Source organism: Gorilla gorilla, chromosome 2 (assembly GCF_029281585.2).
Source record: "Gorilla gorilla gorilla isolate KB3781 chromosome 2, NHGRI_mGorGor1-v2.1_pri, whole genome shotgun sequence".
Classification (NCBI taxonomy): Eukaryota; Metazoa; Chordata; class Mammalia; order Primates; family Hominidae; genus Gorilla; species Gorilla gorilla.
In genome coordinates this window covers 69,003,426-69,030,330 of record NC_086017.1, presented here as the reverse complement: position 1 = coordinate 69,030,330, position 26,905 = coordinate 69,003,426, and the positions used below count along the sequence as shown (strand labels likewise).

Genomic DNA, 26,905 nt, shown 5'->3' with positions numbered 1-26,905 from the left:
CTAGCCTGGATTATTTTCATCTTTATACCAATGCATTCATAATATATATATTATATATATAATACATATTTTATATATATTATATATAATATATATTTTATATATAATATATATATAACATATATTTTATATATAATATATATAACATATATTTTATATATATTATATATATATTATATATATTTTATATATATTATATATATAATATATATTTTATATATATTATATATATAATATATATTTTATATATATTATATATATTATATATTTTATATATATTATATATATTATATATTATATATATAATATATTTTTATATATTATATATAATATATAATATATATAATATATATTATATATATAAAAATACACATATATTTGCCCATTTTTAAATCTGATTATTAGTTTTTTTTGCTATTGAGTTGTTTGAGTTCCTTATATATTCTGGTTATTAATTCCTTACTGAAGGATAGTTTGAAAATATTTTCTCCCATTCTCTAGGTTGTCTCTTCAACATAATTCAGCATAATCTAACTACATACATATATATGTGTATATATATATATTTAGAGAGAAAGAGAGAGTCTCACTCTGCCATCAGGCTGGAGTGCAGTGGCACAATCATGGCTCACTGCACCCTGAACCTCCCTGGGCTCAGGTGATCCTCGCATCTCAGCTTCCTGAGTAGCTGGGACTGCAAGTGCGCCACCACCATGCCATGCTAATTTTTGCTTGTTTTTTGTTGTTGTTTTTTTTTTTTTTTTTTTTTTTTTTTTGTAGAGATAGGGTTTTGCCATGTTGCCTAGGCTGGTCTCAAACTCCTGGGGCTCAAGTGATCTGCCCACCTCAGCCTCCCAAAGTGTTGGGATTACAGGAATGAGCCACCTTAATATTTAAGGCAGGAATGCCCAGCCTTGAATATTTTTTTTTAATGGAGGAAGAGGGCAACTGAAGGCAAAGTGCCTGGAACCCAAAAGTCATGATGCATCCCTGTAGCAGAGTGGCCTTGAATGTGTGTTTTTAATCTGAGTATTGGCTTAACCATCTGTAAGTGAACATAATTATGGTACTTACATCACTGACAGGCATAAAGATATTGTCCAAGATCTGGTTCCCTTTCCTTCTGGGCTCTTCAGAGAACTGCACTTCCCTACTTTCCTGTTGTTAGTCATGGCCATGTGACTTGTTCTAGCTAATGAGATGTGAGCAACTTTGATGTATATCACTTCCAGGTGGGAACATTTAAGCACAGACGTTTGATACTCCACCGCTCTCTTCCCCAGCCTTGGTGATCACGGCAGGTTGCATTGATATGGAAATGTGATATGATTGAAGCAGGCTGGAATTCCAAGCTGAAACAGAGCACCACTTCCCTACAGAGTTATCTGGGACCTCCAACAAATTTTATGTGAGCAAGAAATGGGCATTTCGTATGCTAAACCACCAGAATTTGAGGGTTATTTATTATTGCAGCATAACTTAGGTGAACCTAGTTGACAGAATTAGGCTATAGTCATGATTAAATAAGATCATTATATTAAAAGCTCTTACATTATCATCATTAGATGGTGTCTAATAATACAGTACAAAATAATAACAGTTATTAAGCTCTTTGCACATAATTCGAGCTTAATAAATGGTTGCGTTTATTATTGTTGTTACTATTTCGCTCCTCCATGTCACAGGCTGCCCTTGACCAACTCTTATTTCCATTGTTAGGGAGTTTATTACAATGGTAGAAATATCTTGATCTCTTAGTACAGAATATGTGTCAATAGGTGTATTTAAGTAAGTCTGGCTTTGTTCCAGTGTAGCCTGCCAAATGCTAGTTGAAATTATCATCCTCTGTTTATGAACCACAGCAATCTTCTCTCTCTCTCTGTCCTAGCTATATGTCCCAGTCCAGTCTGTCATTGGGATTTTGCACCTTCATTTTATGCCTTGTGATGATGGGATGTTTCCTCCCTTGTTTCTTGACAAAGAGTCACTGCTAAGTAGAATCTAAATTAGAAAGCATCCCTCATTAAGCACAAAACAAGAATTCCATGCCATTGCTCTCAGGGTCCCAGAGGTTTCAATTTAGCTATTTTATACTCACCATCATATGGTGTATAAATGCTCAATCTAAGCAAAAGAGATGGTAGTAATGTCAAAAAAAAATGAGAGAGAAGGAAGAAGGAAGAAATTTAAAGTGGGGGGAATTGCATTTTTGAATATTTATGGATCAGTTATTGAATGTGTATTATACATACATTATCTTTTCTTTCTTTTTTGTTTTTTTTTTTTTTTTTTTTTTTTTTTTTTGTAGAGACAAGGTTTCACTATGTTACCCAGGCTGGTCTTGAACTCCTAGCCTCAAGCAATCCTCTTACCTCAGCTTCCCAAAGTGCTGGGATTATAGGCATGAGCCACCACACCTGGCCTTCATTATCTATTTCTGAATAGAGGACTTCGATGGGCAACTCTAAACAATTCCTAGAACTGTTGGATAGACCTCTAAGTATCATAAATTAAAGCAAACACATGGGAAAGAGCCATTTGTCAGTGGTTGTCAAAAGTGACATGTGCCACCAGAGGATATGGAGAAACTTAAACTCTTATGCATTGCTGGGTGGAATACAAAATGGTATAGCCACTATGGAAAACAGTATGACAGTTTCTCAAAAAAGTAAGCATTGCATTACTATAGGAATTCGGCAATTCTACCTCTGAATATACCCAAAATAACTGAAAGTAGGAACTCAAACAGACACTTGTACAGCAGTGTTCATAGCAGCATTATTCGCAATAACCAAAAGACAGAAACAACTCAAATGCCTGTTCACAAATAAAAGGACAAACAAATTCTGGCATATACATACAATAGAATATTATTCATCCTTAAAAAGGAAGAAAATTTTAGTACATGCTACAATGTGAATGAAACCCTGAAAACGTTAAGTGAAATAAGGGCATCACAAAAGACAAATATATGATTAGTAGTCAAATTCATAGAGACCGAAAATACACTGGTGGTTGCCAGGAGTTGAAGAGAGATGGGAATGCAGGATTTTTAATGGAACAGTCCCAGTTTTGTAAGATAAACAAAGTTCTGGAGATGAATGATGGTGAGATTTGTATAACGATGTGAATGTAGTTAAAATCACTGAACTGTACACTTGAAATGGTTCTGCACAGCAAACAAAACAGTCAACAGAGTGAAGAGACAACCTAGAGAATGGGAGAAAATATTTGCAAACTATCCTTCAATAAGAAATTAATAACCAGGGCCAGGCGTGGTGGCTTACACCTGTAATCCCAGCACTTTGGGAGGCCGAGGCAGGTGGATCACTAAGTCAGGAGTTCAAGACCAGCCTGGTCAACATGGTGAAAACCCATGTCTACTAAAAATACAAAAAATTAGCTGGGCGTAGTTGCGTACACCTGTAATCCCAGCTACTCAGGAGGCTGAGGCAGAAGAATGGCTTGAACCCAGGAGGCAGAAGCTGCAGTGAGCCGAGATTGTGCTACTGCACTCCAGCCTGGATGACAGAGTGAGACTCAGTCTCAAAAAAACAAAAAAAAAGAAGGAAAAAGAAATTAATAACCAGAATATATAAGAAACTCAAACAACTCAATAGCAAATAAAAACTAATAATCAAATTTAAAAATGGGCAAAGGATCTGAATAGACATTTCTCAAAAGAAGACATACAAATAGACAAGAGGCATATAAAAAATGCTCAACATTACTAATCATCATGGAAATGCAAATCAAAACCGCAATGAGATATTATCTTACCCCAATTAAAATGGCTATTTTCTACACACGCATCTCCTCAGCACATGGATCATTCTCAATGATAGACCATATATTAAGCCACAAAACAAGTTCTTTAAACATTTTTTAAAACTGAAATAATATCAAGTATCCTCTCTGATCATGATGGAATAAGACTAGAAATCAATAACAGGAGCAGTTTTGGAAACTATACAAACTCAGGGGAATTAAACAATGTGCTCCAGAGTGACCAGTAGGTCAATGTAGAAATTAAGAAAAATTTAAAATTTCTTGAAACAAATGAAATTGGAAATACAACATATTAAAACCTGTGGGATACAGTCACAAATCAGTACTAAGAGGAAAGTTTATAGTAATAAGCACCTACATCAAAAAAGCAGAAAAACTTCAAATAAACAACCTAATGATGCATCTTAAAGAACTAGAAAAGCAAGAGCAAACCAAACCCCAATCAGCAAAAGAAAACAAATAATAAAGATCAGAGCAGAAGTAAATGAAATTGAAAAAAAAATACAAAAGATCAACGAAATGAAACGTTGTTTTCTCTTAAAAAAAAAAATTGACAAACTGCTAGCCAGACTAAGAAAAAAAGAGAGAAGACCCAAATAAATAAATCTGAGATAACAAAAAGGGGGACATTACAACTGATACTGCAGAAATTCAAAGGATTATTAGAGGCTACTATGACCAACTATATGCCAATAAATTGGAAAACCTAGAAGAAATGGGTAAATTCCTAGAAACATAAACTTACCAAGAATGAACCATGAAGCAATCCAAAACCTGAACAAACCAATAATAAGTAATGTAATCGAAGCCATAATAAAAAGTCTCCCAGGGAAGTTAAAAAAAAAAAGCCCAGGCCCTGAACTTTACCAAATATTTAAAGAAGAACTAATACCAATCCTACTCAAACTATCCTGAAAAATGGAGGAGGGGATACTTCTAAACTCATTCTATGGGGCCAATATTACCCTGATATCAAAACCAGACAAGGACAAGAAAGGAAAACTACAAGCCAATATTCCTGATGAACATTGATGTAAAAATCCTCAATAAAATACTAGCAAACTGAATTTAACAACACACTAAAAAGATTATTCATCATGATCAAATGGGATTTATCCCAGGGATAAATGCAAAGATGGTTTAGCATATGCAAATCAATCAATGTCCTGCATCATATCAACAGAATGAAGGACAAAAACTATATGATCACTTCAATTGATTCTGAAAAAGCATTTGATAAAATTCAACATCCCTTCCTGATAGAAACCCTCAAAAAACTTGGTATAGAAGGAACATACTTCAACACAATAAAAGCCATATATTACAGACCCATACCTAGTATCATAATGAATGCAGAAAAACTGAAAGGCTTTTATCTAAGATCTGAAATAAGACAAGAATGCCCACTTTCACCACTATTATTCAACGTAGCAGTGGAAGTCCTGGCTGGAGTGATCAGATAAAAGAAAGAAATAAAAGGCATCCAAATTGGAAAGAAGTCAAATTATGCTTGTTTGCACATGATCTTATATTTGGAAAAACCTAGAGACTCCACCAAAAAACTATTAGTACTGATAAATACATTCAGTAAAGTTGCAAGATACAAAATCAACATACAAAAGTCATTAGCATTTCTATAGGCCAACAATGAACAATCTGGAAAAGAAATAAAGAAATCAATCTCATTTACAATAGCTACAAATACAACTAAATACTTAGGAATTAACCAAAAAAGTGAAATATCTTTACAATAAAAACTTTAAAACATTGATGCAAAATTGAAGAGGACACCAAAAAAATGGAAAGATAGTCCATGTTCATGGATAGGAAGAATAAATATTGTTAAAATGTCCATGTACTCAAAGCAATCTACAGATTCAAGGCAATCCCTATCAAAATACCAATAATATTCTTCACAGAAATAGAAAAAAAAATCCTAAAATTTATATGGAGCCATAAAAGACCCAGAATAGCTAAAGTTATCCTGAGGGGCGGAAAAAAACACTGAAGGAATCACATTACCTGACTTCAAATTATACTACAGAAATATAGAAACTATAACAGTATGGAACAGTCATAAAAACAGACACATTGAACAGTAGCACATAATAAGGAACTCAGAAATACATCCATACATCTACAATGAACTCATTTTTAACAAAAGTGCCAAGAACATACACTGGGGAAAAGAAAGTCTTTTCTATAAATGGTGCTGGGAAAACCAGATATCCATGGATATCCATATGCAGAAGAATGAATCTAGACCCCTGTCTCTTGCCATTTACAAAAATCAACTCAAAATGGATTGAAGACCTAAATCTAAGATCTCAACCTAAGAAACTACTACAAGGAAACTTTGGGGAAACTCTCCAGGACATTGGTGTTTCCCTAACGTTTTAATCCTTAAAGCACAGGCAACCAAGGAAAAATGGACAAATGGGATCACACCAAGTTACAAAGTTTATGTGCAGCAAAATAAATAAGCAACAAAGTAAAGAGACTGTCCACAGAATGGATATTTGCAAACTATCCATCTGACAAGGGATTATAACCGGAATATATAAGGAGTTCAAACAACTCAATAGGAAAAAAATCTAATAATCTGAATGAAAAACAGGCAAAAGATTTCAATAGACATTTCTCAAAAGAAGACATACAAATGGCAAACAGGTCTGTGAAAAGGTGCTCAACGTCATTGATTATCAGAGAGATGCCAATCAAAACTACAATGAGATAATATCATATTATCATCACCCCAGTTAAAATGGCTTATATCCAAAGACAGGCAATAACAAATGCTGGTGAGGATGTGGAGAAAAGGGAACCCTCATACACTGTTGGTGGGAATGTAAATTAGTACAACCACTATGGAGAGCAATTTGGAAGTTCCTCAAAAATACTAAAAAGAGAGCTAGTATATGATCCAGTAATCCCACTGCTAGGTATATACCCCAAAGAAAGGAAATCAATATATCAAACAGGTATCTGCACTACTAAGTTTGTTGCAGCACTGTTTACAATAGCAAAGATTTGGAAGCCACTTAAGTGTCCATCATCAGAGGGATGGGTAAAGAAAATGTGGTACATATACACAATGGAATACTATTTAGCCATAAAAGAGAATGAGATCCTGTCATTTGCAGCAACATGGATGGAACTGGAGGTCATTATGTTAAGTGAAATAAGCCAGGCACAGAAAGACAATCTTCATATGTTCTTATGTATTTGCAGGAGCTAAAAATTGTAACAATTGAAATCATGGAGATAGAGGTGGGGAAGAGTAGTGGGGGGAGGAGGAAGTAGCGGGTGAGGTGGAAGTGAGAGGAAATGTGTACAAAAATATAGTTAGATAGAATGAAGAAGATCTAGTGTTTGATACCACAACAGAGTGGCTACAGTCAACAATAATTTATTACACATTTTAAATTAACTAAAAGAGTATAATTGGATTGTTTGTAACACAAAGAAAGGATAAATGCTTGAGGTAATGGATACTACATTCACCCTGATGTGATTGTTGTATTGTATACCTGTATCAAAATATCTCATGTACCTTATAAATACATACACCTACTATGTACCCACAATTTTCTAAAACGTCTGTTATCAAAAAGACAAAAAATAACAGACACTGGTGAGGATGCAGAGAAAGGGGAACACTAGCACCCAGCAGATGCGAATGTAAACTAGTACAGGCCCTTTAGAAAACAGTATGTAGTTTCCCCACGAAACTATAATTAACATATGATCCAGCAATCCTGATGCTGGGTATATAGCCAAAAGAAAGGAAATCAGTATATCAGAGATGCATACCTATGTTTATTGCAGCATCATTCACAATAGCCAAGATATGGAATCAATCCAAGTGTTCACCACCACTGGGTTCATGGATTAAAAATGTGGCATATATACACCATAGAATAATATCTAATCATAAATAATGAAATCCTGCCATTTTCAACAGCATGGGTGAAACTGGAGGTCATTATGTTAAGTGAAATAGGTCAGGCACAAAAATGCAAATATTGCATGTTCTCACTCATATGTGGGAGCTAAAAATGTTGACCTTATGGAGGTAAAGAGTAGACTGATAGTTACCAGAGGCTGGAAAGGATTGGCAGGGGGTGAAGAGAGGTTGGTTAATGGATACAGAAATACAGTTAGGTAGAAGGAATAGATTTTGGTGTTCAACAGCACAGTAAGGTGACTATAGTTAATATCGGGGGAACCCGCCCCCAATATTTCAACGTATTTGGGAACTGATAAATTCCACGAAATCTTCACAATTTACGTTCCTCTGCCGCGGCTCCAGCCGGTCCCTCCGTTCGGGGTCCCTGACTTCCCACAACAAGTTAATAATAATTTAGTGTATATTTTGAAAAAGTTAGAAGATTTGGAAAGTTCTCCACACAAAGAAATGATAAATGTTTGAGATAATGGATATCCTAATTACCCTGATTTGATCATTACATGTGGTATGCAGGCATCAAAATATCACATGTACCTCATAAATATGTATAATTACTATAGATCAATTTAAAATTGTTAAAATGGTAAATTTTTTTATATATTATATATATATATATAGTGGTAAAATATATATTTTTAATATATATAAAAAATACAGGCCAGGTTCACTGGCTCAAGCCTGTAATCCCAGCACTTTGGGAGGCCAAGGCAGGCAGATCACGAGGTCAGGAGTTCAAGACCAGTCTGGCCAAAGTAGTGAAACCCCATCTCTACTAAAAATACAAAAATTAGCCAGGCGTGGTGGTGGATGCCTGAGGTCCCAGCTATTCAAGAGGCTGAGGCAGGAGAAACACTTGAACCTGGGAGGCAGAGGTTGCAGTGAGCCGACATCGTGCCACTGCACTCCAGCTTGGGTGACAGAGTGAAACTTTGTCTCAAAAAAATTAATTAATATAATATGTTCTATATATTTAAAAATATTTATTTTATTTTACATATAAAATATATTTTATTTTATTAATTTTAAATAAAACATATATTTTATATTTTATATAAACATATATATTTATTATATGTATAAAACATATTTTTATATATTTAGGTTTATATATGATAAATGATAATTTATAATAAATTTAATTTTATTATATAATAAATTTATATACTATATAAAAATATAAAAATGTTTTATAGATATAAAATATATATTATACTTTTTTATATTTTTTTAACCACAATTTTTTTAAAAAGAAAAGTTACATGTGTCACAGACAATGCAAATAGAGGCCGACAAGAAAGATCAGCCTGTGGGAGCCCAGCACTCTCCTCCAACGTGTGGCTGAATAGCAGTCATGAGGAAAGGATGAAGATGTGGACAATACCGGCTAAAGCAGAGTAGCCAGGCAATTCAGTTGAAAGTATTTTGACATTTAATTTAACTGCAATTTCCCAAACATATGATGCTTTCTTCTTTTAAGGGAAACAGACAATTCCATTTCCTTGACTGTTCTGTCCAGTGGAGTTTGTAACTTCTTTCCAGCTTCACTTCAGAAAGGAGATACAGATGGTATCATTTCTTTTTTGCTTGTCTTTATCACCCTTGCCAATAAATGCAGCTTCCCTTCCAAGGCACCCATGTTGCACATGTCATGCTTTTCCCACTCCTCTCTCCTTTTATTAATTTTTCTGCTGGAGACATATGGAGGGGCATGTGTTGATGCAGGCACAGTTTTCTGTGCCACTGCCAAAGCTAAAGGTGTCTCTGAAACTTAAGGAATTAATCTTAGACCTGTCGAAGTAATTAAGAGGCTAGAAGAAGTCTAAAAATGAGAAATAAGAGTGATAAGCGGCCAAACTGTAACCTGCTAAAACCAGGAAGTAACTCAGGCCATGTTGGGGCAAAGACTCTACAAGTTAATCGGTGTCACCCACCATTAAAAATATCACAAGACTCTTCACTACAATGTTGGTTGTATTAGTGGAGAAAAAGGCTAGGAAAAATATACCTATCAATAAGAGACCTATTAAATATACAGGCATACCTTAGAGATATTGCAGGATCAGCTCCACACTGCTGCAATAAAGTGAATATCGCAGTAACAAGAGTCACACAAACTTTTTGGCTTCCCAGTGCACATAAAAGTTATGCTTATATTATACTGTCATCTATAAAGTGTGCAAAAACATTACGTCTAAAAAACAATGTACATCTCTTACTTAAAAAATATTTTATTGCTAAAAAGTGCTAACAGTCTTCTAAGCCTTCAGAGAGTTCCACACTTTCTGCTGGTGGAGAGTTTTGCCTCTGTGTCGATGACTGTGGACTGATCAGGATGGCGGTTGCTGAAAGTTGGGGTGGCTGTGGCCTTTTTTAAAAATAAGACATGAAGGTTGCTGCATTGACTGACTCTTCCTTTCACAAAAGATGTCTCTGTAGCATGTTTGATGGCATTCTACACACAGTAGTATGTCTTCAAAAACTAGACTTAACCCTCTCAAACCCTGCCACCACTTTATCAACTAAATTCATGTCATATTCTACATTCTCTGTTGTCATTTCAACAGTGTTCACAGCATCTTCCCCAGGAGTAGTTTCCATATCAAGAAACCACTTTCTTTGCTCTTCCATAGGAAGCAACTCCTCATTTATTCAACTTTTATCATGAGATTGTAGCAATTCAATCACATCTTTGAGCTCCACTTCTGATTCTACTTCTCTTGCTATTTCTACCACATTTCCACTACAGTTATTTCCTCCACAGAGGTCTTGGACCCTTCAAAGTTATCCACGATGGAATCAATTTCTTCCAAACTCCTTGCATTAATCCATTTTCACACTGCTACAAAGAACTACCCGAGACTGGGTAATTTACAAGGAAAGAAGTTTAACTGACTCACAGTTCCACATGGCTGGGGAGGCCTCAGGAAACATAATTATGGCAGAAGGCAAAGGGGAAGCAAGCACATCTTACCACAGCAAAGCAGGAGAGACAGCAAAGTGGGAAGAGCAACATTTTTTTTTTTTTTTGAGACAGAGTCTCGCTCTATTGCCCAAGCTGGAGAGCAGTGGTGCAGTCTGGGCTCACTGCAACCTCCGCCTCCTGGGTTCAAGTGATCTTCCTGCCTCAGCCTCCTGAGTAGCTGGGATTACAGGCACACATACCACACCTGATTAATTTTTGTATTTTTAGTAGAGACCGGGTTTCACCATGTTGGCCAGGCTGGTCTCGAACTCCTGACCTCAAGTGATCCAACTGCCTCAGCCTCCCAAAGTGCTGGGATTACAGGGGTGAGCCACCATGCCCGGCCTGGAAGTGCCACTTTTAAACCATCAGATCTCATGAGAACTCACTATCACAAAACCAGCATGGGGAAAACTGTCCCCATGATCCAATCACCTCCCACCAGATCCCTACCTCAACACATGGGGATTACAATTCAAGATGAAACTTGGGTGGGGACACAGAGGCAAACCATATCACTCCCGTTAATGTTAATATTTTGACCTCCTCCCATGAATCATGAATATTCTTTTTGGTATCTAGAATGGTAAATCCTTTCCAGAAGATTTTCAATTTACTTTGGCCAGATCCATCAGAGAAATCACTATCTATAGCAGCTATAGCCCCATGAAATGTATTTATTAAATAATAAGACTTGAAAGTTGAAATTATTCCTAGACCCATGAGGTGCAAAATGGTTGTTGTGTTAGCAGGTGGGAAAACAACATTCATCTCCTTGTACGTCTACATCAGAGTTCTTAAGTGACTAAGTGCATTGTCAGTGAGCAGTAATATTTTGAAAGGGATCTTTTTTTTCTGAGCAGTAGGTCTCAAAAATAAGCTCAAAGTATTCAGTAAACCATGCTATAAACAAATATGCAGTTACCCAAGCTTTGTTGTTCTATTTATAGAGCACAGGCAGAGTAGATTTAGCATAATTCTTAAGGGCCCTAGGATTTTCAGAATGGTAAATGAGCATTGGCTTCAACTTACAGATGCCAACTTCATAACTTCCTAACAAGACAGTCAGCCTGTGCTTTGAAGTTTTAAAGCCTAGCATTGACTTCTCCTCTCTAGTAGTGAAAGCCCTGGATGTCATCTTCTTCCAACAGAAGTCTTTTTCATCTGCATTGAAGATCTGTTGTTTAGTGTAGCCACCTTCATTAGTTATCTTAACTAGATCTTCTGGATAACTTGGTGCAGTTTCTCCATCAGCACTTGCTACCTCACCTTGTACTTTTATGTTATTGAGACAGCTTCTTTCCTTAAACTTCATGAATCAACCTCTGCTAGCTTCCAACTTTTCTTCTGCAGCTTCCTCATCTCTCTGGGACTTCATAGAATTGAAGAGATTTAGGATCTTGCTCTGGATTAGGCATTGGCTTAAGGGAATGTTGTGCTGGTTTTATCTTGTATCCAGACCACTCAAACATTCTCCACATCAGCAGTAAGACTGTTTTGCTTCCTATCATTTATATTCACTGGAGTAGCACTTACAATTTAATTCAAAAACTTTCCCTTTGCATTCACCAGTTGGCTAACTTTTTGGTACAACGGGCCTGGCTTTTAACCTATGTAGGCTTTCAACATGCCTTCCTCACTAAGCTTAATTATTTCTGGGTTTGATTGAAAGTGAGAGACATGCGACTTACCCTTTCACTTGAACACATGGAGGCAATTGTAGGGTTATTAATTGTCCTAATTTTAATATTGTGTTTCTCAGAGAATAGGCAGGCCTGAGGAGAGGGAGAGAGATGAAGAGCAGCTGTCACTGGGGCAGTCAGAACACACACAACATTGATCAATTTAGTTCATCATCTTATATGAGTGCAGTTCATGGTACCTCAAAACAATTACAAAATAACGTCAAAGCTCACTGGTCACAGATCAACATAGCAGATACAATAATAATGAAAAAGTTAGAAACATTGCCTCCTCCTGGTTCTCACAGCCCCATGTCAGTGGTACACAGGCTGGATTTCAGCCCTTTGGACACATGATCAACTATAATTAGCCCAAATCCATACAATGCAATGCATAGAACCATTAAAAAAGAAAGACCTTCAAGATACATTTTTAAGTGAAAAAGAAAGACATAGAAGAGCTACTTTTACATACAAGTATATGCATGAGATATTTCTGGAAAATATGCAAGAAATAGGGTATCTTAAATGATACCCATTTAATGGTAGTTACTAAATAATAACTCTGTGGCTTGGAGTTTCAGGCTACAAGTGAGTGGGCTTTGGAAAATGGAATAGGAAGCCAAATGTGCTGGCTGGGGCAGTAATAGTGAGTTTTTTCCTCCTTCTCTTCTTCCTTTCTTCCTTCTTCTCTTTCTTTTCTTCCTCCTTTTCTTCTTTCTATCTGTGTGTGTGTGTGTGTGTGTGTGTGGTGTTTTATTTATTTATTTATTTATTTATTTATTTATTTATTTATTTACTTTGGTTACATGACCTTGCATGCATTGAATTGGAGATCACACGGTCTCTGTTCATGTAATGTCCCTTATTTTCTGGGATAGGGCAAATATTTCTGGGACAGGGGAAATATTAAAAGCCCACAGCCAGGGACCTGGATCTTTCTGACTCAAGAGTATCCCTGACAAGGATTCACAAAGGAGAGGTCTTGCTGTGGTTCATATCCCTTAAAATTACCTACAAATATTTGAGGAAAATCTAGAAGAGCTACTGGGATGGCATCTTATTAAGTAAATACCTCTGCTTTTAAAGACACATCATCTAATCAATACAAATAAGGCATTTGTTGAGTGCTTACAATATGCTAGATGCTGGTATAGTTAATGATACCATACAGTGGGAAATTTCTCTAGTGTAAAATCTTAGGTTCTGTCTTTTTCTTCCATTACGGTTTCTGTTTCTTTTTTCTTATGCCTTTAAATATTTTAATACAGTAAAAGGTCTCACTTTCACCCCTGATCTCCCACCTACAGACATGCAGAGGTAATCATTCTTCTGACTACATATATCCCTCTTAATTCTCAGACAATCAGTATGTATACTCTTGCTTTTCCCTTTCTAAACATAAGTGATAGTGCACCATACACTGTTCTATTCATCTTACTTTTTCTCTCTCACACACAAACATACATGCAAACTTTAGCTTTGAGTTCATTTCATATTCACACATAGAGAGCTTGCTTACTCTTTTTTTACAGTTGCATTTTATTACTTTGAATGGATATGCATAACTATTTTAATTAACCAGTTTCCTATTGATGACCATTTAGGTTATTTCCATTCTTTTGCACTTACAAACAAATGTCATTATTACATTATGGATAAGTGATTTCACACGTGGGTATAAATATAGCCCTGACTAAATTCCTAGAAAAATAATTACTGGGTTATAGATTATATACATTTGTAGAATTCGTAGAAATCAGAAAAACTGCTTTAAATTCATAGATATCAGAGAAACTGCTTTAAAATTGCTCCAAATTACACTTTCACCAATAGATAGTTCTGTTTGCTCCAGCACCATCAACAAAATGTTATCAAAATTTTAATTTTTGCCCATATCATTGCTGAAAACTGGTATATAAGAACATTTTAATTTTTGTTTCACTTTATTAGAAGTATAGTTAAGGATCTCAATATTTAAGATATGTTTTACTTCTCTTTTTATGAACAGTTCACATCTTTTTGCTCATTTTGCTGTTGAGTTGTTAATCTTCATTTTAATTTTTAGGATCTCTTTTCATATTAGAAAAATTAAACCTCTGTTCTGTGATATGAGTTGCAAATTTTTTTACAATTTGTTGCTCCTCTTTTGACTTTACTTATAGTGGTTTTTGCCATGCAGAAGTTTAGGGTTTTTAAAAAAAGTTATCGAATGTATTGATCTTTTATGTCTTCTGGATTTAAAAGAATTGGTAACAAGACTTCTCATATATTATTTTAGTTGTTTATGTTTTATACTTTACCTTACACCTTTGATCAATTTGGAGTTTATTCTGGTACAAGTCTGAAGTATAGATCCATCTTGTCCTTCTCCAGATGGCTAATCAGTGCTCTCAGAACCATTTATCAAATATTCCAGTTTTTTCTCTGCTAACTTGGTATGCTGGATATCACAGATCAGCAAACATTTTCCATAAAGGGCTAGATAGCAAATATTTTAGACTTTCTAGATCCCTGTCCCAATTGTTCAATTCTGCCATCATCATGCAAAAACAACCATAGATGATTCATAAACAAATGAGTGTGTCTGTATTTCAATAACATTTTATTTGCAAAAGTAGGCTGAAGGCTGGATTTGACCTGTTGACCATAATTTTCCAACCCTTGCCATCTATTCAATTCTCATATGTACTTTTTTCTCTGGCCTGTATGCCTATATATAGGCCAGTACTACACTGTTTTATTTACTGAAATTTTTTAATATGCCTTATTATTCATGACAATTAATTTTATGTGTCAATGTGGCTGGGCCAAATTGTGGTCCAACATTGTTCTAGGTGTTTCTGTGAAAGTATTTTTTGAATATTTTAACTTCTAAATGAGTAGACTTTGAGTAAAGCAGATTACTTTCCAAAATGTGGGTGGGCCTCCTCCCATCATTTGAGGGCCTTTAATAGAACAAAGACTGACTCCCCACCCCCACCCCACATTTCCTTAGAGCAAGAAGAAATTTTGCCAGAAGACTGCCTTTGGACTCAAAACTGCAACTCTTTCCTGGGTCTCTAGCCTGCCAGCCTACCCTAAAGATTTTGGATTTACTAAGCCCCAACAATCACCTAAGCCAATTCCTTAAACTCTCTCTCTCTCCCCCTCTCTCCATACACACACATACACACATAGTTTGTTCTGTTTCTCTGGAGAACCTGTTACACTATCTGATAGGTTAGTCTTCCTTCATTGATCCAGAGTTTTCCTTATTATTCATGTTGTTATTTTTCCATGTAAATTCATAAGGAGTTAGTCTAGTTAAAATTAAAAACTGATATTTGTTATTGGAAGGCTATTCAATGTATAACTTTATAACACATTTTAAATTTATAACTTGTAAATTTAAGGAAAATTGAAATCTTTATAATATTGAATCTTCCTGTGATTGAGGCTAATTGTATATCTTCTAGGGGTATTTTATATTTTTTATGTTTATCCAAACATTTTATGTTAAGATTCCTGTGTTGTCTTTTTGAATATCATCATAAATGATATATTTTGCCCATTAAAAATTTTGTTTACTGATTGTTTGCATACAGGAAAGCTGTTAATTGCCAAATATTCATTTTGTCCCACACAACAGTTTGAAATCTAATGACATTCAACATCATTAGTCATCAGTGAAATACAAATTAAAATGACAATGAAATACTACTACATAACTTTTAGAATGGCCAAAATAAAAAAGGCTGACAATATCAAGCATTGGTGAAGACATGAAACAACAGCAGCTCTCAAACATTGCTGGTGGTTATGTAAAATGATAAAACCACATTGGAAAGTTGCTTTGCAGTTTCTTAACTGCATATGACCTGGCCATTATAAATGAAAAGCCTATGTTGGTATGGTTCACCAGATACATGAAAGCATATGTTGGTACAAAGACTTACATACAAGTGTTTATAGCAGCTTTAGTTGCAATAGCTAAAAACTGGAAACAACCTAAATACTCATCAAAAGATGAGTAGCCACAATTTGTGGTATGTCTGTAAAATGGAATACTAATCAGCAAAATACACAGAGCAATATAAACGAACTTGAACTTAATTATGCTACACAAAAGAGGCCAAAGAGGAATACATAGTGTATGATTCCATTTATATATAATTCTAGAAAATACAGGCTGACAAATCAGGTAAATGATGCTTTGGGATGGGGGCATGGGCAGACGGGATGGTAGGAAGCAATTTATAAAGGGGCACAAGGAAACCTCAGGAAGTGATAGATATGTTCATTATCTTGATTTTGGTGATGGTTTAACGGGTATAGACATATTGCTTTCATCTCACTACATTTATAAAACTTGTCAAATTCCATATTTTAAACCTGTGCAATTTATTATATATCAACTGTACCTCAAACAGCAGCAGCAACAACAACAACAAGAACCATTATTTATTTTTTGGTGATGGTGATGGTGTTAAGTTTTGGCTTAGTCAATCCATAAGTCTTTAGATTGAGCAGTTTTACTAATCTGGGCCAAGCTCATCACTCTGCATCTGTGATCAGCTGATGAGTCACCAGAGGTCTAGTGTTCTAGCATGGACTGAGATAAGACAATTCGGATAGTTCTCTGTGGTCGCTCATCTCCTGCAATTTAGCTCAAGCTCATTCTCATGGAAGTCACAAGGGTCCAAGAGGAAAAGTGGAGTCACATAAAGACTCTTGAGGTCTAGGCTTCAAATCATCACATCACATGTGCTAAGAGAAATCAGAAGGCCATGGCCATTTCAGACTCAAGGGGTGAGTAAATATATTTTATCTCTCTTTTTTTTTTTTTGAGATGGAGTCTTGCTCTGTCACCAGGCCAGAGTGTAGTGGCGCAATCTCTGTTCACTGCAACTTCTGCCTCCCGGGTTCAAGAGATTCTCCTGCCTCAGCCTCCTGATTAGCTGGGACAACAGGTGCATGCCACCACGCCCAGCTAATTTTTTGTATTTTTAGTAGAGACGGTTTTTCATCATGTTGGCCAGGATGGCCACGATCTCTTGACCTTGTGATCTCCGCCTTGGCCTCCCAAAGTGTTGGGATTACAGGTGTAAGCCACCACACCCGGCCTATTTTATCTCTTGATGGGAGGAACTTTAAAGTCATATTTCAAAGGGTGTGTGTACAGTAAAGAATATGGAATCATGGTCATTTTTACAATTAAGGCACCATACTCATTAAGTAGCAGGAATGGATACATACTATCCTCATTACAACTCCAATTGTTAGGTAGAATCCTGATTTTGAAGATGAAGAAACAGGGCTGGGGAGAAGTTAAGAAATATGCCCAAAGCCCATAGCCAAACAGTTGCAGAGGTGGGATTGGAGCTTACTCTGACTAAATCCACAGCACCTGCTCTTAGTAGCTATGTGTCACTACTTCTCCTTACTGCTAGACTGATCATTCCAAAAGTGATGACCTATCTGCCTAGGAGTCCAGGCCTCCTGGATTCCTCCATCTAAATGCCACTTCAGAAAAATGCACCAGAAATGGTTTCACAGATCAAATAGATAAGATAGGGATGAGGGGCTTTCTCTATTCCTGGCGTCTATGAATCAAACTTTACACAGGTAATAAATTTCAGTTTAAGGATGATATCTCTGAAGCAGTCTGAATTTCAACCACAACCAATAAAAACTTTGTTGTATATTCAAAGGTTGCAAACTAAATGTCCAAAGTCATTTTACAATGCATGAAAAAGATTGCCCTATTTGAAAAATTCACTACAACTATTTGATCTACTGAAGGTTGATTATTACCATCATCTACCTGTTTCTACTTATTTGAATAGGCAAATTCCAGGTCATTTATGGATTGTGTTCCTAAGGTTCATATGTAAGTCAATGACCTAGAAATCAGATTGCAGTTTTTGTAGAAATAAAATAACAAATACTTTCAGGGTTGTCTATTAAAGCCCATTTAACACATAATGGCTGAAATATAGTACAAAGAATGAAAGAGTACTTCTCTACAGTTTTTTAAAAATAAAATGCTTCTGAATAAAATGCCTGACAAGATCCAATTCAGTAGTCCATGAGTAGAATTATCTCCATGTCCTTTAAAAATGGAAGAGAACAATATAACACATATAAACTATGTCATTTGCTTTAGAAGACAAGAAGACAAAGTAAACTGTAGTCATACTTGGTTTTAAATAATTATTGTTTTCATCTCACTTACACATATAAAGGACAGTCAGACAACCCATGCATTAAAAAAATATTTCCAAAGGCAAAATATAGTTCAGATTTTCTACACTGTCTTAGTGTATTCAGGCTTCCATGACAAGATACCATAGAGTGAGCTGCTTAAACAACAAAAACATATTTTCTCACAGTTACGGATGCTGGGAAGTTTAAGATCAAGGTGTTGACTATTTTGGTTCCTCATAAGTGCTCTTTTCCTGGCTTGCAGACAGCCACCTTCTGATTGTGTCCTCACATAACAGAGAGAAAGAAACCCTTCTCTTCATATAGGCCAAAAATCCTATTAGATTAAGACCTTACCTTTATGACCTAATTTAACCTTAATAACCTAGAAGTTTTATCTCCAAATGCAGTCATATTAGGGACTGGGCTTCGACATATGAACTAGCGGAGACACAATTCACTCTACAGCACTAACATTGAAAATCAGAGTCAGCTCCAAATTTTAAGCCCTATTCTCAAAATTTTCTAATGGCATCTCATCCCACTCATAAGAAGCCAAAGTCATTAAATGTCCCATAATACCAAGCATGATTTACTCTAGGCCTCTCTTCTCTGTGGCTTGATAACCGACTACTTTCCCTCACTTCATTCCAACTAATTCTTACCTCCACACTGTTTCCCAAATACAATAAGCACAAAGGCACTGCCTCAGGGCCCTGCCCTCCATAGCCGTCTCATTCAACATAGCAACCACCATTCTCCTCCTACCACTGGCCTTGCCCCCTACCACTCTTTCTTATTTAATCTTCTCCATTTAATTTTTCACAGTTAAATATATTGTGCAATTCATTTATTATTTCTTTCTTTTTTTTTTTTTTTTTTTTTTTGAGACGAAGTCTCGCCTTATTAACCAGGCTGGAGTGCAATGGCGCGATCTTGGCTCACTGCAACCTCTGCCTCCCGGGTTCAAATGATTCTCCTGCCTCAGCCTCCCGAGTAGCTGGGATTACAGGTGCCCACCACCACACCAAGCTAACATTTGGATTTTTAGTGTAGACGGGGTTTCACCATGTTGGCCAGGCTGATCTTGAACTCCTGACCTCATGATCCGCCCGCCTTTGTCTCCCAAAGTGCTGGGATTACAGGCGTGAGCCACCTCGCCCAGCCTTCACTTATTATTTCTTTGTCATCTCACCAATACCAGCACTAACATGTCAACTCCATGACCATGGGGATTTCATATCTTTTATCCTTTCTGTAGGAATCCACACCTCTGGGTTCCAGAACTCTGCATGAACAAATTTCTAAGTTATTTCACAATCTACTTATTTACACACAGATTTCTTCCATATGTATATTTTTTATTTGACTGCCTCCTTTAAGTCTTCTGCATACATAAAATAAACCTTGTTCTCTTTGGCAAAAGATTTATCTGAAAATAACTAATGAGCCATCAGAATTGCAGATAGAACATTTATTATTGCAATGGTTGGTGCAACAACCTTTCAAATAATTCTTGGTTTTCAAATCATTCTCAAAAAATTCATGTTTTCTATATTGCTATAGAATGGCATAAATATGTTTGAGGCTGTTCTCCAATCAATACTCATTTGGGTTGTACAACTGTGTAATGTTTTAGCACCCTGTAGAATTATATCTGCTGTCAATAAAGTAGCCATTCATGAATAGCCTGTATTGTATTATTTCAACCTAAAATTACATCTAGTATGCAAAAGATCCAGTTCAATAATTTTTGTCATTTGATTTCATTAAATTAAAATTTTACTACTTCTTTAAATCTGCTTTTCATCAACTAACCTAGATAAAAACCAACCCTCATCATTGTCATGAATAAATCTATATTATTTCTTCCAAATATTTTTAGTATAGCAACTCTGTCATTTGTTGGTGTCATTTCTGTAATGCAGCTCTGCTCATGTGTTGCTGTCTTAATATCCATTCACTCTGATTTTGAATTCATTGGATCTGGTTGAGCAGACACTGTGGCTTCCAATCCAGCTGCTAATGGTGCCAAATTGAGAAATGGTTTTGCAAGGCGTATAAAATCAGAGGTGGGATATGAATTCAAATTTCTTTTCAACTTAGCTTGGGAGCTGGAGAAAATATATTGTATTCTGCATATATTCTCATACCAACCGTCTACATTGTATGAATTTGGTATTTGACGTAAGTCCTCCCCACCCCTTTTGATTGTGCATCACTCAGAATGCAACCCTGAGTTGACAGATTCTGAAGCATTCTCCTTTGTAAGGCTCTGCTGAATTCTGGAAATGAGACCACAAATGTACTTTAAAATCCTTTTAAAGTTAAATAAATTTGTATTGTAACTCACAGTGTGTCTTTGATAATTACTTAGGGCAGAGATTCAAAAAAATATGGAAATGATACTTTAGCAGCAACATCAAAAATCTATGGAAATAGAATTTACATGAGTAGCTGCCTGCTGTGCCTATTCTCAGCCTCACATGTAATACAAATGTGAACAACACTCATACCCTGACTCAAGGAAATTATAACCTACACATATATATTAAAAAGTAACCCACAAGACAAAATATGGCAAGTGTCATAAAAATTGTATTCTGTTGGTGCTGATATTGAGCAAACAACAAATAAATGAATGAATATTATAAACTTTCCCATAAACTTTGTAACTTGCTTCCAAGAGATCTGACTCTTAAAAAGTTTCTGCCTATACAGAATATAAAAATGTGGAATGTGTGCTTAACTGTATGAAAGTAATTTACTCATCCTTAAGTAAAAACATTTTCAGTTCATCATTTCAGCATGTGGAAGTTCTCTCTCCAATTTTCTTGCAATTATTTTCATTGCTATTCTTTAGTAATTCTAGGAACTCACAGAGCAGCAATAAATTATATATACTTTTTGATCTCATTTATCTTCATAAGAAAAGTTAATCCTGTCCTTTTCTGTCTAAAACAAGTTTAAGTTATTAAATAAAAGTCACATAATAAAGAGATTATAAATATGTTTGATAAATATTTCAGCATGTCTTACTATCATCATATTTTCAAAAAGGATCACTTTAATCTCTACATTAAAACATAAGAGATTGAGGCAAAGCCCCAAGAATTTTATCTCAGATAATAAAATAGACAAAAACAGAGAAATTTCAGAAAGAGTAAATCAATAAAAACATCTAGGGTATAGAATGTATGTCTATTTTCATGGAAATGCTTTTTATTAAAAAAAGACAAAATTCTTAATCCTCTTAGTATAGAATTATAATGAAGTTAGAAGTACTTGGATAATATCCACTTAAGTATTCACTAGTTTATATATTATTTTTAAGCATTAGAATATTTTAAATCTACCTTTCAAAAACCTCACATTTCTTTAGAGATGCAGGGTGTCTCCTGGAGGTTTGCTTATTGTTTGAAAGCCCCTTCATCTGCCAGTATGTACTATTTTACTGGTTATAAATTAAACTGTACAATCTGAGAATCTGCACACATCAGGGATTTTATAAATAATCACCTGCTTTCAAGCACCACCATGGCTGTAAGTACTGTGATGGATAGGGTGGCACATTTTGAGAAAAGTCAAAACCATAGCATTTGATTGATCAACATCTGGATTCTATCATTGCTGACCTATACTTTGATGTCACAAATTAAAGGTAAGATGTCATTTAAACCAAGAAGCAGAGACCAGTTATATCTGTCTTCAAATATTTGAAAATTTGTCAGGTAGAAGATGAGTTAATTTCAATCCAAGGTTGTAGTGAGCCACACTTGGACTAGAAGAAGGATCAGGAAGGTAGATTTCAGCTCAAACTCAGGAAAGGCTTGAATTAGAACCAACTGGAAATGGAATAGCTCACCTTACGGGGTAGGCATTGCTGGTCTACTGACGTGTGTAACCATTTATTAAGATGTTATAAAAGAATCAGAACACAAATTTTAGATAAAAGTTATCCAAGTACCACTTTCTGCATCTCAGGGCCCCTTGCACCTCATGAGACTCTAGTCTATGAACAGTGCTATTCACCACTAACCTAACTTATATTTTACATTTGCTCAACATGAATTGATAAATTTACATTCATCCCACATATTGAATAAAGCAGCTCTTGGTGACATCAAATTTCCAACCAATTTCCATGGGTAAATAAATGCCCTTGGAAGTGGTGTCTTTGATGAACTAGAAAATGTTAGCAGAAGTTACAGAAGACCATGGACACAGAGAAATGAGATAAAAGGCCAAAGGCCAAAGGCCAAAGGTAGATAAGGAAATACAGGAATGTACTACTATTCTGCTAGCAAGTTCCAAGAACTCGCCCTTTTCCCTGTTTCTCTTGATAAATTTATAGGGCAAACTTTGACAGCACCAATAATCTCTCCACCATCAATGTTCAAGGTGAAGAGTTGTTGAGGTCACTGAAGGCCAAAAAGAAGACATTTTCGTGTAGTTAAGTGGCAGGTTAACAGAATGTTTTGACACAGCTACTCCAATAGTGTCACATTGACTGATATGAGTCAGAACTTAAAAACGTGATTTTTAAAATTACAAATAATTTCTGCAGTGATATTTCTAACCATTACCTTGTGAAAGTGCCTCATTTCACCCTTCATCCCAACTTGCCCCTAATCCACACTCCATCCCTCACCCATCCCTGAGTGTCCAGCACCTCAGCGAGAGATGGAGTAAGACACAGAGTAAGGCTCTGGAGTTGAATGGAAAGCACAGGTTGAATGAAGCTCAAGGACAGAATGAGGTTTAGTGTGGATTATGCAAGGGATGGGGTGAGGAACAGGACAAATCAGAAGAATAAAGTGAAGCTACTAATGGACACATAATAATTTATTTTAAAAAAACTAATATAGATGTAAAAGTCCCTATTTCAAGCAATGTCTAAATCCACTCCCAACCTACTCATGTAGGGATACTTACATTGGCAGAGCCTTTTGCTGGCACCTCTGGAAACTCTGTAGTCCCTTCCAGAATGTGCACCACTAAGAGGGTGGCTGAGACATGACATCTTATCACTAGACCTACTAGAAGTGGCATACCAGGAGGAGAAGCAGCTCATTCACTCCCCTTCCTGAAAACAAATGGGTCTTAACCACTGCGGTATTGGGTAGATTTGCCACTTAAGTTGTCAGTACTGGCGAGTTCCAGTCTTTGGGGAAATATAGCACCCTGTTGTTGCTTATGTGGTTTCATAGAATACCATTACTCCTCTTACAAGGACTCTGTGCTATATAATATTAAAATAAATGAAAATTAAGTAGGATTTGAGTCTTGCGAATTTCGCAACATGCTTTGACCTAAGTAGAGAGATGCTAAATTGCATGCTTGGGGATTCAGTTAGTGATAGTAACTGAATTTGTAGGAACACAAAGAGGTATTGTTCTTTGTCTTATTCACTGCCTAATTAATACAGGATACCAGAGAAAGGAGTGAGCAAGAAATAAGAAAGAATGGAAGGCTAAGAAAATGAATCCAGTTATTGTAGGATTCGTTTACGTCTAGAGCAGTCAACAGTCAATGAACAGTGACCAGAGAAGTCTTGTCAGTTTGGACCTCCTTCTTGCAGTTGGCACCTTGCAAGGAGATCTAAGTTTGTGTGAGAGCTTAGGTGAAGGGATGGAAGTGGACAAGATAAATAAATTTCAACTGACTTTCATGAGTTTCATAATTGTAAAGCATTCACATCTTGAAATCAAAGAGCAGATGGAATTTACGGAAATTCAGCTGACCTGACATAATGCACATTATTCTTCAAGATCCTAATAATTATTAATAAAATATAAATGAATTTTAGTAACATATCCATAAAGTTTACTATTAGCAAGATTAAATACCTAATGCTTCTTAGATACACTATGTGATTCCAAGAATTACACTTTTGAATTGTCCACACTCAACGGGTTTTTAAAGGTCTGAATAGATAAAGTCAAAATCTGTCCCTGGAAATTGTGAATGGTACTCAAACAGCTAAATGTATGAGAAACTAGATTCTTTTGATTATGAGAGTATATTTGTATCCAGTGACACTGAAAATACCAAAATGCTTTTAGTAAAAAATCTTCATAAACACATGTAATTTTTATAAACATGCTTAGAGATTATTTTAAGTTCAAATTATATGGCATCTATTAAATTTTGAGCTTATTACTCATAAATTTATACAATTCTTAAAATGATCATTACCTACTTCTCACCCTTTGATATCAATATTTATAAGTTACCAGGCCCAGTGGCTCATGCCTGTAATCCCAATACTTTGGGAGGCCAAGGCAGGTAAATTACTTGAGGCCAGGAGTTCAAGACCAGCCTAGGCAACAGAGCAAGACCCTGTCTGTAAATAAATAAATCAATTTATAAGTTCTTAGATGTGGCTTTCATATACCACCAAAGGCCCATTCTAATAACATGATCTTATAAAAACCACACAGTTAAAAACCAAAAACCACCACAGTTAAATCCTGGAGAAGCAGTTCTAAGGTTTGTGTTGTTTTTTATCTTTCATTGTAATTGAAAGATAACATCCGCCTCCAGGTATAGAAGACTGACAAAGGTGGGCTAACAGCATTCCAGTGGGGAAAAAGAGTACGACGCAGGGTATGTAAGGAAAGCACCATGTTGAGTGGCCTCATCCAGCCTTTAAAGCTTTTCCTAAGCACAATGAAAAACAATTCTATGGTAACACAACTACACTCAGATACCACTGACTGGCAAAATTGAGGTGCTGAGTATACTTCCTGCCTTCATCAAAACTGGCTCAAAATCTGAACCAGGCTATGCTTCCTGGGGGAAGGTGTCAGAAACTACAGTAGATGGAACTGGGGAAAGTAGACACTGATAGATCTAGGCAAAACGATCATGTCAGAGAAGATTTGGTGATAATCAATTTTTAAAATTTGCTTTGCAGAAATGAAGTCTTGACCCACTCATCGATGAGATCTTTGCAAAACATGATCCTAAGACTTCTCTAATCCTTCCCTCCTCCTCTCCACTGCATTTCCTATCACCTTACCCACTCCAGAGTTCTAGAGAAAAGGATCAGGCTGTGGGCTGAAATATTGTCTTATTACTTTTAATGTTAATATGTTATGAATATAGTGCATCCCATTGGTCTGCAGTAAGATTTCTTTTCAATATTAGTTCAATTCATGGGTGTGTTCAGCTTGTAAAATTATGAATCAAACCCCTTGAAATATTAATGGTAAAAAATTCAATGTGTATTCATGGCGGTTATATATAAGGGACTGTCAGATCCCAACCCCAATATGTGTGCTTACTGAAAACACATTCTCGAATGAGTAGAACTCAAGATCATAAGTTCTACTAATTTTAATGCTCCCAAGATGAGTGAGAATGTTTAAAGAAAAAGGCTCATTTGCTTGGATCCTTGGCCCTGGAAGTTGTTTTAAATTAGTGAAATTGGTTGTCTTGAAATGTTTAAGTTGATGTAGAGTTTTCCTTCCACTTCTGAGGATTCTTCCCACTGATTTAGGAGGTTTTCATTTTATTCTATTATTAAATAAAAATTTGCCCTCTATAACTTAATATTTTTAAGTGAATATGCATGCTTTGCCTAGCTTTAGTCAGTTCAAAATGATATATAAACTATTATAGGGTGAATTTCATTCATGTTGTGATTTCTCTATGAAATGCTGTATCTCCCCACTGTTCAAACCTAAAATATTATGTGGCAATAAATATTTAAGAGGACAAATTCCATAGAAATTTTGGTTCACAGAATTCACCATAACTAAAGAAAATATTACAATAAATATGTATTAAGATACAATTCACCAAATCCTAGAATATTAAACATTCACAAATGCCCCTAAAGTTTACATAAAACATTCTTATATACTAGAATAAGTTGTGAAATTTATCATCCAGAGAAAGAGCACAAGCAAAAAAATAAGCTGATGTACAGACAAAGCTGTTTTATAATCACTAATTCTTAACTTTCCACTCACAGTTAAATTCAGATAAATGTGGCTCTGCAAGTAGATATCTATTTTGATGTTAAAGGAAATGTAATATATTTGGGCATGAGATTTTGCTGGTCTTCTTTTACTCATCCAATAACTTATTAATATATATGTATAGCATGTGTGTATCATATATATTCATATATACAGCATTTCTAATGTTTCAAGCACTGTGTTGGCCCTGAAAAGCACAATAGACGTGTTTTACATGTCTAGAGCTGACTGTCCAATTCAGTACTAGCTGCTATTCATTTGTGGCTGAGTACTTGAAATGTAGCCAGTCTGAACAGAGATGTGTTGTGAGTACAAAATATACATCAGA

The 26,905-nt window shown here is 35.6% G+C and overlaps 1 long non-coding RNA gene across 1 annotated transcript in view; it reads right to left on the bottom strand.

Annotated features, from left to right (window-relative positions):
- Positions 1-26,905, bottom strand: part of LOC129532664 (uncharacterized) — a 128,625-nt gene that overhangs the window by 67,347 nt on the left and 34,373 nt on the right. Inside the window, exon 3 of the long non-coding RNA XR_008678502.1 lies at positions 12,413-12,496. This is a non-coding gene — a long non-coding RNA (uncharacterized lncRNA). The remainder of the gene's footprint in view (positions 1-12,412; positions 12,497-26,905) is intronic.